The following is a 10,978-nucleotide window of genomic DNA, read 5'->3' as shown; positions in this document are numbered from 1 at the left end:
CTGTGCTCTTAATGTGATGATTAACTGACCATCATGCATCACTCCTCCACTCAACTGTACTGTGTGTGTCCATGACCTCTCTGGGAAGCTTCCAGGTTATTAGCCTTCTATATGTACATTATAGTGCACAATATGGTGGTCATCCACAGTGTGGCTCACAGTATACGTCAGATCCTTTTCCTTTTTCATTGAGAATTGAAAGATACTCCAAAGTTGACAGAAAGCAAAAGCCTTTTAAAACAACAAAGCATTTCAGAATTTCAATAACTCTAGTTGACACCCAGAGTTCTAGAGCTGTGAACTTCTTCATGGAGCTTGCGGGGGTAAGGGATTGTTCATGTTCAAGCCTTATGAACAATATCATTTCAGAAGAGGAGATTTACTAGCTGTCAAAGTTCTCCTATGCCAATTACCTAAAATTGATGCACATGGCAACACTAAAGGAGAGACAAGAGATAATTGATATGGATGAATGTTCCTAGATAATTGGACATCGAGAGATATGTATTTATTGCTAGCTGGTTCCTTTATTGGTGGGGATGTACTGACGCATGTAGTCATTGTGCAAATGCAGAAAATACAAGAAAAGAGCTTGAAAAAACAAGACATTCTTTATTCTCTTTTCTTAACAGTAAAACAGTAGGCAAAAATACTTCAATGTACTATGTAATAGCCTTTCATGAAAATACAATTGTTGCACTTTGAACTCCTGTGAAGTTTAGCGAGATTTAAGTATTGCTTGAGGGATTTTGTGAACTGGGAAGAGAGGAGTGGATATGCTCAAATATACATGAGTGAGGATGCTCCAGGATTGCTCAATTATGAAGCAGCTAAGGAAAAAAAACAGAACAACTCTGCTGCTGCATTTCAATGAGAGTCAGCTCCCTGTGAACGCTAGCATGCTATTAGGGTCATACACAGACCATCCCATTTCACAGTTTGGAGGTGCTGCAGCCTGAAAGTAGTTAGGTAGAGTAGCTCATTATGTAGTACAGTGATACACCTGTGCCATCATCTTAGAATGGAAAACAGCATAGGCTTATACTTGCAAATTATCTGTTTTCTCAGTGAAATAAGTATGGAAAAGCAACTAATCATTTTTGGGGATCAGTTCCATCCCAATTAAACACCTGGCTGTAGTTCCCATGCAGAACAAGCCCATAAATCTACTAGGTCATTGAACACATACAATCTTAACTGGTCATAATGAAAAAGGAGTGTGATATTAGCAGTCCCTCGTAGAACCCTAAGGGCACTACATTATGTGCGTTGGAAGGAGGGTGATATTGGATGATATGTGATATCAGTGATGATGTAGGGCAGCAGGTGGTCTGTCCAGACGGCTGAGAGGCAGGTCGGATCGTCTCCTGGCAGAGGACTCACCTTCCACCTGCCCAGGGGGCTTGCTATGCTGCCTGGCGAAACGCCTGCCTGTGCCCTTGGCTGCCTTTGGAACTCCTGCTAAAGCTTCTGGGCTGACAGCCACACAGGCTGATTAAAGGGGAGGGGGAAATATGTCTGTAATGGGCTATAAACAGAGACGCAGCAACCTTGTGGCCATACTGTCACTGACAGTCCGACTGGGAGATTGGGTGGGTGTTATTATTTGGACGGATGTAAGGATGATGAGTGAACGTCTAAAGGAATATACCCATTTTGACTTTATTTTTTTTAAATGGCTGGAGCCTGGGGATTATACTTGTTTTTAAACTTTCCTTTCACCTTAAAAAGCTGAGAGAATCTAAAGTTTGTGTTTCTTTTCCCTGAGGGGCCAGGAAGGAGCAGGAAATATCAGTCGTGGTCCGCTTCCACACCTTTCACTCCCAGCCTAATGTGTCGTGCTAATAGCTTCTCACTGTAGCAGTGCAAACATTACAGGATAAGACCCTTGTATCCTGTGGAGGAGAGGATTGCTAGGCAAACTGCGTTATGAATAAAACCTTAAATCATTCATTTAGGCAGACAATGTATTCAGCAGGCTGAGCAAGGCTAACTTACCGTTGCCTTCGCTAGGTTTGTCTCAGGGTCTTTCTATTGGTGCTCATAAAGGAAGGATTGTATATACAAGTGAAAATACAGAATGGGTCATTTGATGTTGCATACTGGAATAGTAATAGTGTTTTGAATCCTATAGCAAAATAAAATATGGACTGAACTGTGCTTCCAAAAAACCTTGCATTAAATAATTCATCTTACCTACCATGAGAACATATGTGCATTGTCGTTGCTATAGCCAGTGAAGTGAGCTTACTACTACTTCTACTATTTGGCTGATTTAGCTCTGTGCCCATTCACTCAGAAGTGTTCTATTAACATTCTCATCAGAGTAACCATGTCAGAAAAGGGATGACATTCTGGAATAAATCCCCACTGGTCTTAAGCCAACTCTCTAATTATTATCATAAGCTGATTTTCTCTACTTCAAAGCCCTCTGGAATGTCTGCATTAGAGGTGTGACACAAGTCAAGACGGCAAGCTGAGGCACTCATTTAAGCCGTTTTCCCTGTACTTATGGAACCAGTCAACATGCATCAAAAAGTCATTTATTCGTACACTGAGTGAAATTATGACAAACCTTCCTACCAGTATTAGGCACAAGGAATTCAGTTCACAAGGAGGCCTTATTACAGTCCTTAAAGGCACCCCTCACATGGAAAACTGCTGTTTAAAAGTGAGTTTCTATCATTAAAAAGTTCCTGTTAAGTTCTCCTTCCTATCAGGGGCTGCTGGAAAAAAAGGTTGTAGCTTCTGTGCGGCTGTCATCCCACAAGCAAACTCCAGAAATAAACCAAATTCAGAGAAAAAATTCCCAGTATCAATGGTTAGTACCCTCATTGACCCATTATCAACCCACTGAGCAAAAACTGCTTGAATCAATGTTGTTTCCACATAATTTCAACCCCCCAGAAATGTATATGAAGTTTAATCAAAAAAATTTTTTAACCTAAATCCAATGACATGGTGGCATCTTCAGCTGATTTCACATTCAATTTACATTTGAGTTGTCAACAAATGTAAGTCAAAACTAGACGTTGAACTGACGTCTGTGCCCAGTGGGAAATGTTTAGTGCCAAGTGCAAATGTTGTATCACTAAATCACATATCAACCACAATGAATACATATGTATTGTTTGTCAAGAAATACTCAAATGATAAGGTCTACAACAGCTAATTGTGCCGAGTCACAAAAAGCAGTTTAAAAAACAAACAAAAACGATTTCCCCTGAAAGGTAGATGATACGTTTTGTGTTTTTGTAATATATCTCATTGTTTTATAAAGTTGACTTGCTATTGCAAGTTCATAAATCCTGTGTGCTGAGAGCCTACAGCACCACAACGGATAGTGTTCCTGCTTACTGTAGTTTATCAACTGTCATTTACAAAAACACATCAGCCCTTGAGGCTATTTCACCCGGGTTGAGAGGTGGAATGATCTAGTAGTGGATCCCTCAAAAGAAGAAGACATTTAAAAATGGCCTCAGTCAGAAATACTGAGTAATATACCCAACCCAAGTCAGTGGTCTGTATATAAAGTGTCTGTTTCTCTCCATGGTCATGGATAAGACTGTTCGGAAGCATGGTGTGGATGTCTCTTTGTGCTATGAAGGAGTAGAGCCAGCTGATGACATCCCTCTTGGAGGACCTTGTGTTCTGTCGTTGGACCACGCACAGCTCAGATAATCTGGAACAGTCTTTAATCTGAGGGGGGGATGGGGGGGGGATGGGCGGAGCAGGAATTGGCGACCCTGGCGGAACCACACCCGTCACCCGATGGACACACGTCACGCTGTGCTGCGGGCAGGCAGGCAGGCCCTAGCAAGCCTCTGCCAGTCACTATGGCCGGAAACATGTGACACCTGTGAACAGAGGTGGATAAACAGTGAAACCCAAGTCTCAGAGGGAGAAAACTGCAAAACGACAAAACAGCTCCAGTGAGAAATACAGACTCAAGCCATCTTAGTTCTGAATTGTGTAAGTACAAGATGATTACTGTACATTCATGTTGTGCAAAAGATTGGTTCACAGTAAGACTACTGTACAATAATCATGCAGTTCAACAGTTGGTTTTCAAGCAGATCCTCGTCATGTAAAGGCGTTTTTTTCCCCATAAACAATGTGTGCGGAATTGACAGAGGCATGAGTTTTCCTGGCAAACGGGCGCACACAGCTTGTACATCTGCTGTTGTATTCTTCTGGTTTTGGCTTTGAGGCAACCTCCCCCCCCCCTTACATTAAACAGGTATTAGAACTAGGACATGCGTACAGTTTCTAATTCAAGTTTGGCCTACACACTTCCGACAAGGCTGTGAAATCACACTAGAGAGGTTGAACTGGTTCCAAAATCCTCCAGCGAGATAAAAAAAAAAAAGCATTTAGAATTAGAATGCATCTGGATTAAATGAGATGGTGAGAGCCTTTCCTTTGTGCCTCTCTCTTTCTCCTGGTCCTATAGAGTGAGGCAGAGGATTTGAAGTTAAGCTTTCTTTACGTCTCCCTTCCTCTGTGAGCCGCTCTCAGCAGTAGCAGCCTGCCCTGCAGCGAGCAGAGCGTTTCCCCAGAGGATTTGGAGAAGAGAAGCCCCTCATCCCACCTCTGCGGCCCTCCGAGCTAAGCACCGTTAATCCTCTCTGCGTCACCTTGACATGTTTTCACTGCACTCCAATTTCATGCTAATCCTTTCCCTTTGAGAGTGCAGAGGCATTAAATAGCAGCAATCAAACAATTTCAGAGCACACCGGTGTACTGGATATTATGGTGCATCCAGGTAGCAAGGGGAAGGATAAATCCACACGCTGCACTGCTGTGCTTACACACCTCTTTGATCATCACTACAGAAGTCACTAAAATCACTTAATATAGAGGGCTTGTCACAGCCAGTAATTTTTATGTAATTCAAATCTGTTCACAGGGACTCATGAATAAAGCAATAAGGTTTCTCTCAGGTTGGCATATTTATTGGAAAACAGCATAACGTACAGCATGTGAGTTTTTATCATTAAAAAGTTCCCCCTCCTACAAGGGGCTGCTGGAAAAAAAGGTTTTCGCTTCTGTTCGGCTGTCATCCCAAAAACAAACTCCAGAAATAAACCAAATTCGGAGAAAAAATAATTGTGTAGGAAAAGCAATGATCTATGTGGAATGAAATGAAATTCCAGGAATCTTGAAGTCGTTTTAATTTTGTACAAAATTGCTGCTCCATTAAGAAGCTTAACGGCACCGAAAATGACAGTCTACGATGAGTTTTGCTTTGCTGGTAATGAAAGGAGTTAAAGCGCTTTAAAAAGAGGGAATAATATTTGAGTAATCCTGCAGTATCAACCTTCAAAGCATGTAAAGGAATCTACTAACAAATGAGTACAGGGAGAAGACAGACAATTAAGCCCAATTATGTTTTAACTCCTTCTGCATCAGGATTGTGTAGCTCTTAGACAAGATGCAACATGCCCTGGAAGTGGAGGCCAAAAAGGCTCCATCAAGTCTACCAATGCTTTGTGTTGGCAACATCTCTGCACATCCTGCTTTTACACCCCATACAGTGTCTTAAGCCTTTACACTCATGGGAATTTGCCTATATGGATAGGGCTAAATTGAAATGTTTCTTACAGAAGAAATATGAAAAGCATATGCATAACCATGATAGCAATTGAAAGGGAACAGTTTGGAGATAATGGGAAGATTATTAGACCAAAAGGTGAGGACACAACAGTTCACTTGACAAGACTGAATCCAAACATTACACTGTTGATTTTATGTGCATTTTACATTTACTGTACTTTTCGCCGCATTTGTCGATAACAACATCTGAAAATACTCTGGATACATTCAGTAACATAAGATTATTCCTGGAAAATGTGGGGTAGGTGCAACATAAGAAATAAAACATTGTAAGGGTTTGAGTGAGAGGACTAACTGGGGTCTCCAAGTGGCACATACCTATCCAAAGTGTGCACAGTTCCTAAGCAATATCAATGCACTTTTATGACTCAAAGAAGAGTCTTCAACTGTAAGGTGCTTTTTTTGAGCTCTCCTAGCTGTTCAGGAACTAGAGCAAGCACACTTATAGTTGTTTCGTTTGGAACACAACCCTGTATCCCCGCCATCACACAATTACTGTTGTTGTTGTTGTTTATGCAATCCAAAAACGGTCCATTATAAATCACAATCTGGGTCAGGTGGGCATGATTTGAAAGCTTGTTCTATTGCAAACATGACTAGCTAAGTTATAAAATACGATTTTAGTGTTATGCTTTCACAAGGTAATTCAGAGAAACAGATCGTCATTTTGGTGCGCATAGAAAGGAGTCATGAGTGCATTCAGGTGTGTGCGCCCTGGCGAGTTGTGAATCAAATTGTATATATACTATATACAAAAGTATGTGGACACCCCTTCAAATTAGTGGATTTGGCTATTTCAGCCACACCCGTTGCTGAAAGGTGTATAAAATCGAGCACACAGCCATGCAATCATAGACAAACATTGGCAGTAAAATGGCCTTACTGAAGAGCTCAGTGACTTTCAACGTGGCACCGTCATAGGATGCCACCTTTCCAACAAGTCAGTTCGTCAAATTTCTGTCCTGATAGAGCTGCCCCGGTCAACTGTAAGTGCTGTTACTGTGAAGTGGAAACGCCTAGGAGCAACAACGGCTCAGCCGCGAAGTGGTAGGCCACACAAGCTCACAGAACGGGACCGACGAGTGCTGAAGCACATACAAATCGTCTGGTCTCGGTTGCTACAGTCACTACAGAGTTCCAAACTTCCTCTGGAAGCAACATCAGCACAATAACTGTTTGTCGGGAGCTTCATGAAATGGGTTTCCATGGCACAAGCCTAAGATCACCATGCACAATGCCAAGCATTGGCTGGAGTGGTGTAAAGCTCGCCGCCATTGGACTCTGGAGCAGTGGAAACACGTTCTCTGGAGTGATTAATCACGCTTCACCATCTGGCAGTCTGACGGACGAATCTGGGTTTGGCGGAAGCAAGGAGAACGCTACCTGCCCGAATGCATAGTGCCAGCTGTAAAGTTTGGTGGAGGAGGAATAACGGTCTGGGGCTGTTTTTCATGGTTCGGGTTAGGCGCCTTAGTTCCAGTGAAGGGAAATCTTAATGCTACAGCATACAATGACATTCTAGATGATTCTGTGCTTCCAAATTTGTGTCAACAGTTTGGGGAAGGCCCTTTCCTGTTTCAGCATGACAATGCCCCCGTGCACAAAGCGAGGTTCATACAGAAATGGTTTAACTTGACTGGCCTGCACAGAGCCCTGACCTCAACCCAATTCTTCTCTGCAGATCCTCTCGCTGCACAGCTATTTTCAGGTCTCTCCAGAGATGTTCGATCGGGTTCAAGTCTGAGCTCTGGCTGGGCCACTCAAGGATATTCAGAGACTTGTCCCGAAGCCACTCCTGCGTTGTTTTGGATGTGTGCTTAGGGTAGTTGTCCCTTTGCCCCAGTCTGAGGTCCTGAACGCTCTGGAGCAGGTTTTCATCAAGGATCTCGCTGTACTTTGCTCCGTTCATCTTTCCCTCGATCCTGACTAGTCTCCCAGTCCCTGCCGCTGAAAAACATCCCCACAGCATGATGCTGCCACTACCATGCTTCACCGTAGGGATGGTGCCAGGTTTCCTCCAGACGTGATGCTTAGCATTCAGGCCAAAGAGTTCAATCTTGGTTTTATCAGCCAGAGAATCTTGTTTCTCATGGTCAGAGTCCTTTAGGTGGCTTTTAGAAAACTCCAAGTGTGCTGTCAAGTGCCTTTTACTGAGGAGTGGCTTCCGTCTGGCCACTCTACCATAAAAGGCCTGATTGGTGGAGTGCTGCAGAGATGGTTGTCCTTCTGGAAGGTTCTCCCATCTCCACAGAAGAACTCTGGAGCTCTGTCTGAGTGACCATCAGGTTCTTGGTCACCTCCCTGACCAAGGCCCTTCTCCCCTGATTGCGCAGTTTGGCTGGGCGGCCAGCTCTAGGAAGAGTCTTGGTGGTTCCAAACTTCTTCCATTTAAGAACGACGGAGGCCACTTTGTTCTTGAGGACCTTTAATGCTGCAGAAATGTTTTGGTACCCTTCCACAGATCTGTGCCTCGACACAATCCTGTCCCGGAGCTCTACGGACAATTCCTTCGACCTCATGGCTTGGTTTTTGCTCTGACATGCACTGTCAACTGTGGGACTGTATATAGACAGGTTTGTGCCTTTCCAAATCATGTCCAATCAATTGAATTTACCACAGGTGGACTCTCAAGGATGATCAATGGAAACAGGACGCACCTGAGCTCAATTCCGAGTCTCATAGCAAAGGGTATGAATACTTAAATTCCTAAAAACTTGTTTTCACTGTCATTATGGGGTATTTTGTGTAGATTAAATAAATTAAAAATCATCAATCAATTTTAGAATAAGGCTGTAACGTAACAAATTGTGGAAAAAGTCAGGGCAATAAATTGCAATGTCCGTACTGTGAGACACCTAAGACAGCACTACAGGGAGACAGGACGGACAGCTGATCGTCCTCGCAGAGGCAGACCACGTGTAACAACACCTGCACAGGATCGGTACATCCGAACATCACACCTGTGGGACAGGTACAGGATGGCAACAACAACTGCCCGAGTTACACCAGGAACGCACAATCCCTCCATCTGTGCTCAGACTGTCCGCAATAGGCTGAGAGAGGCTGGACTGAGGGCTTGTAGGCCTGTTGTATGGCAGGTCCTCACCAGACATCACCGGCAACAACATCGCCTATGGGCACAAACCCACCGTCGCTGGACCAGACAGGACTGGGAAAAAGTGCTCTTCACTGACGAGTCGCGGTTTTGTCTCACCGGGGGTGATGGTCGGATTCGCGTTTATCGTTGAAGGAATGAGCGTTACACCGAGGCCTGTACTCTGGAGCGGGATCGATTTGGACATGGAGGGTCCGTCATGGTCTGTGGCGGTGTGTCACAGCATCATCGGACTGAGCTTGTTGTCATTGCAGGCAATCTCAACGCTGTGCGTTACAGGGAAGACATCCTCCTCCCTCATGTGGTACCCTTCCTACAGGCTCATCCTGACATGACCCTCCAGCATGACAATGCCACCAGCCATACTGCTCGTTCTGTGCGTGATTTCCTGCAAGACAGGAATGTCAGTGTTCTGCCATGGCCAGCGAAGAGCCCGGATCTCAATCCCATTGAGCACGTCTGGGACTTGTTGGATCAGAGGGTGAGGGCTAGGGCCATTCCCCCCAGAAATGTCTGGGAACTTGCAGGTGCCTTGTGGGGTAACATCTCACAGCAAGAACTGGCAAATCTGGTGCAATGGAGTACTTAATGCAGCTGGTGGCCACACCAGATACTGACTGTTACTTTGATTTTGAACCCCCCTTTGTTCAGGGACACATTATTCCATTTCTGTTAGTCACATGTCTGTGGAACTTGTTCAGTTTATGTCTCAGTTGTTGAATCTTGTTATGTTCATATAAATATTTACACATGTTACGTTTGCTGAAAATAAACGCAGTTGACAGTGAGGACTTTTCTTTTTTTGCTGAGTTTCAATTAACTGGTGTGCTTTCTTAAAAGTTACTTTGTGGAATTTATTTCCTTCTTAATGCGTTTGAGCCAATCAGTTGTGTTGTGACAAGGTAGGGGGGTATACAGAAGATAGCCCTATTTGGTAAAAGACCAAGTCCATATTGTGGCAAGAACAGCTCAAATAAGCAAAGAGAAACGACAGTCCGTCATTACTTTAAGATATGAAGGTCAGTCAATACGGAACATTTCAAGAACTTTGAAAGTTTCTTCAAGTGCAGTCGCAAAAACCATCAAGTGCTATGATGAATCTGGCTCTCATGAGGACCGCCACAGGAATGGAAGACCAAGAGTTACCTCTGCTGCAGAGGGTAAGTTCATTAGAGTTACCAGCCTCAGAAATTGAAGCCCAAATAAATGCTTCACAGAGTTCAAGTAACAGACACATCTCAACATCAACTGTTCAGAGGGGACTGTGTGAATCAGGCCTTCATGGTCGAATTGCTGCAAAGAAACCATTACTAAAGGATACCAATAAGAAGAAGAGACCTGCTTGGGCCAAGAAACACGAGCAATGGACAATAGACCAGTCCTTTGGTCTGGAGTCCATCCTGGAGATTTTTGGTTTTTGGTTCCAACCGCCGTGTCTTTGTGAGACACGGTGTGGGTGAATGGATGATCTCCGCATGTGTATTTCCCACCGTAAAGCATGGAGGAGGTGTTATGGTGTGGGGGGGGGGGGGGGGGGGGGCTTTACTGGTGACACTGTCTGTGATTTATTTAGAATTCAAGGCACACTTAGCCAGCATGGTTACCACAGCATTCTACAGCGATACGCCATCCCATCTGGTTGGGGCTTAGTGGGACTATCATTTGTTTTTCAACAGGACAATGACCCAACACACCTCCAGGCTTTGTAAGGGTTATTTTACCAAGAAGGAGAGTGATGGAGTGCTGCATCAGATGACCTGGCCTCCACAATCCCCTGACCTCAACCCAATTGAGATGCTTTGGGATGAGTCAGACCTCAGAGTGAAGGAAAAGCAGCCAACAAATGCTCAGCATATGTGGGAACTCTTTCAAGACTGTTGGAAAAGCATTCCAGGTGAAGCTGGTTGAGAGAATGCCAAGAGTGTGTCATCAAGGCAAAGGGTGGCTATTTGAATATAATAATAATATATTTTGATTTGTTTAACACTTTTTTGTTTACTACATGATTCCATATGAGTTATTTCATAGTTTTGATGTCTTCACCATTATTCTACAATATAAAAGAATAGTAAAAATAAAGAAAAATCCTTGAATGAGTAGGTGTGTCCAAACTTTTGACTTGTAGTGTATATCCTAGCTTTAGATGCGTAGGGAGGTATTCTCCACTCAACACGCTTCTCGTTTCACTCTCGACATCCACTTCCGCCATGATCTCCCAAAGTAGCACCTCTTTCTCCCTCGTGCTTC

At 43.8% G+C, this 10,978-nt stretch overlaps 1 protein-coding gene across 2 annotated transcripts in view; it reads right to left on the bottom strand.

Moving 5' to 3' along the window:
• Positions 1-2,523: 2,523 nt before the first annotated feature.
• Positions 2,524-10,978, bottom strand: part of LOC311135220 (kelch-like protein 25) — a 41,704-nt gene continuing 33,249 nt past the window's right edge. For both annotated transcript variants that reach the window (XM_084169154.1, XM_084169153.1), the window contains one exon: positions 2,524-3,857. The gene's annotated coding sequence lies outside the window, so the exon portion shown is untranslated. The remainder of the gene's footprint in view (positions 3,858-10,978) is intronic.

This window comes from Coregonus lavaretus (assembly GCF_964263955.1).
Source record: "Coregonus lavaretus genome assembly, chromosome: 9".
Classification (NCBI taxonomy): domain Eukaryota; kingdom Metazoa; phylum Chordata; class Actinopteri; order Salmoniformes; family Salmonidae; genus Coregonus; species Coregonus lavaretus.
This window is presented reverse-complemented; position numbering and strand designations above follow the sequence as displayed.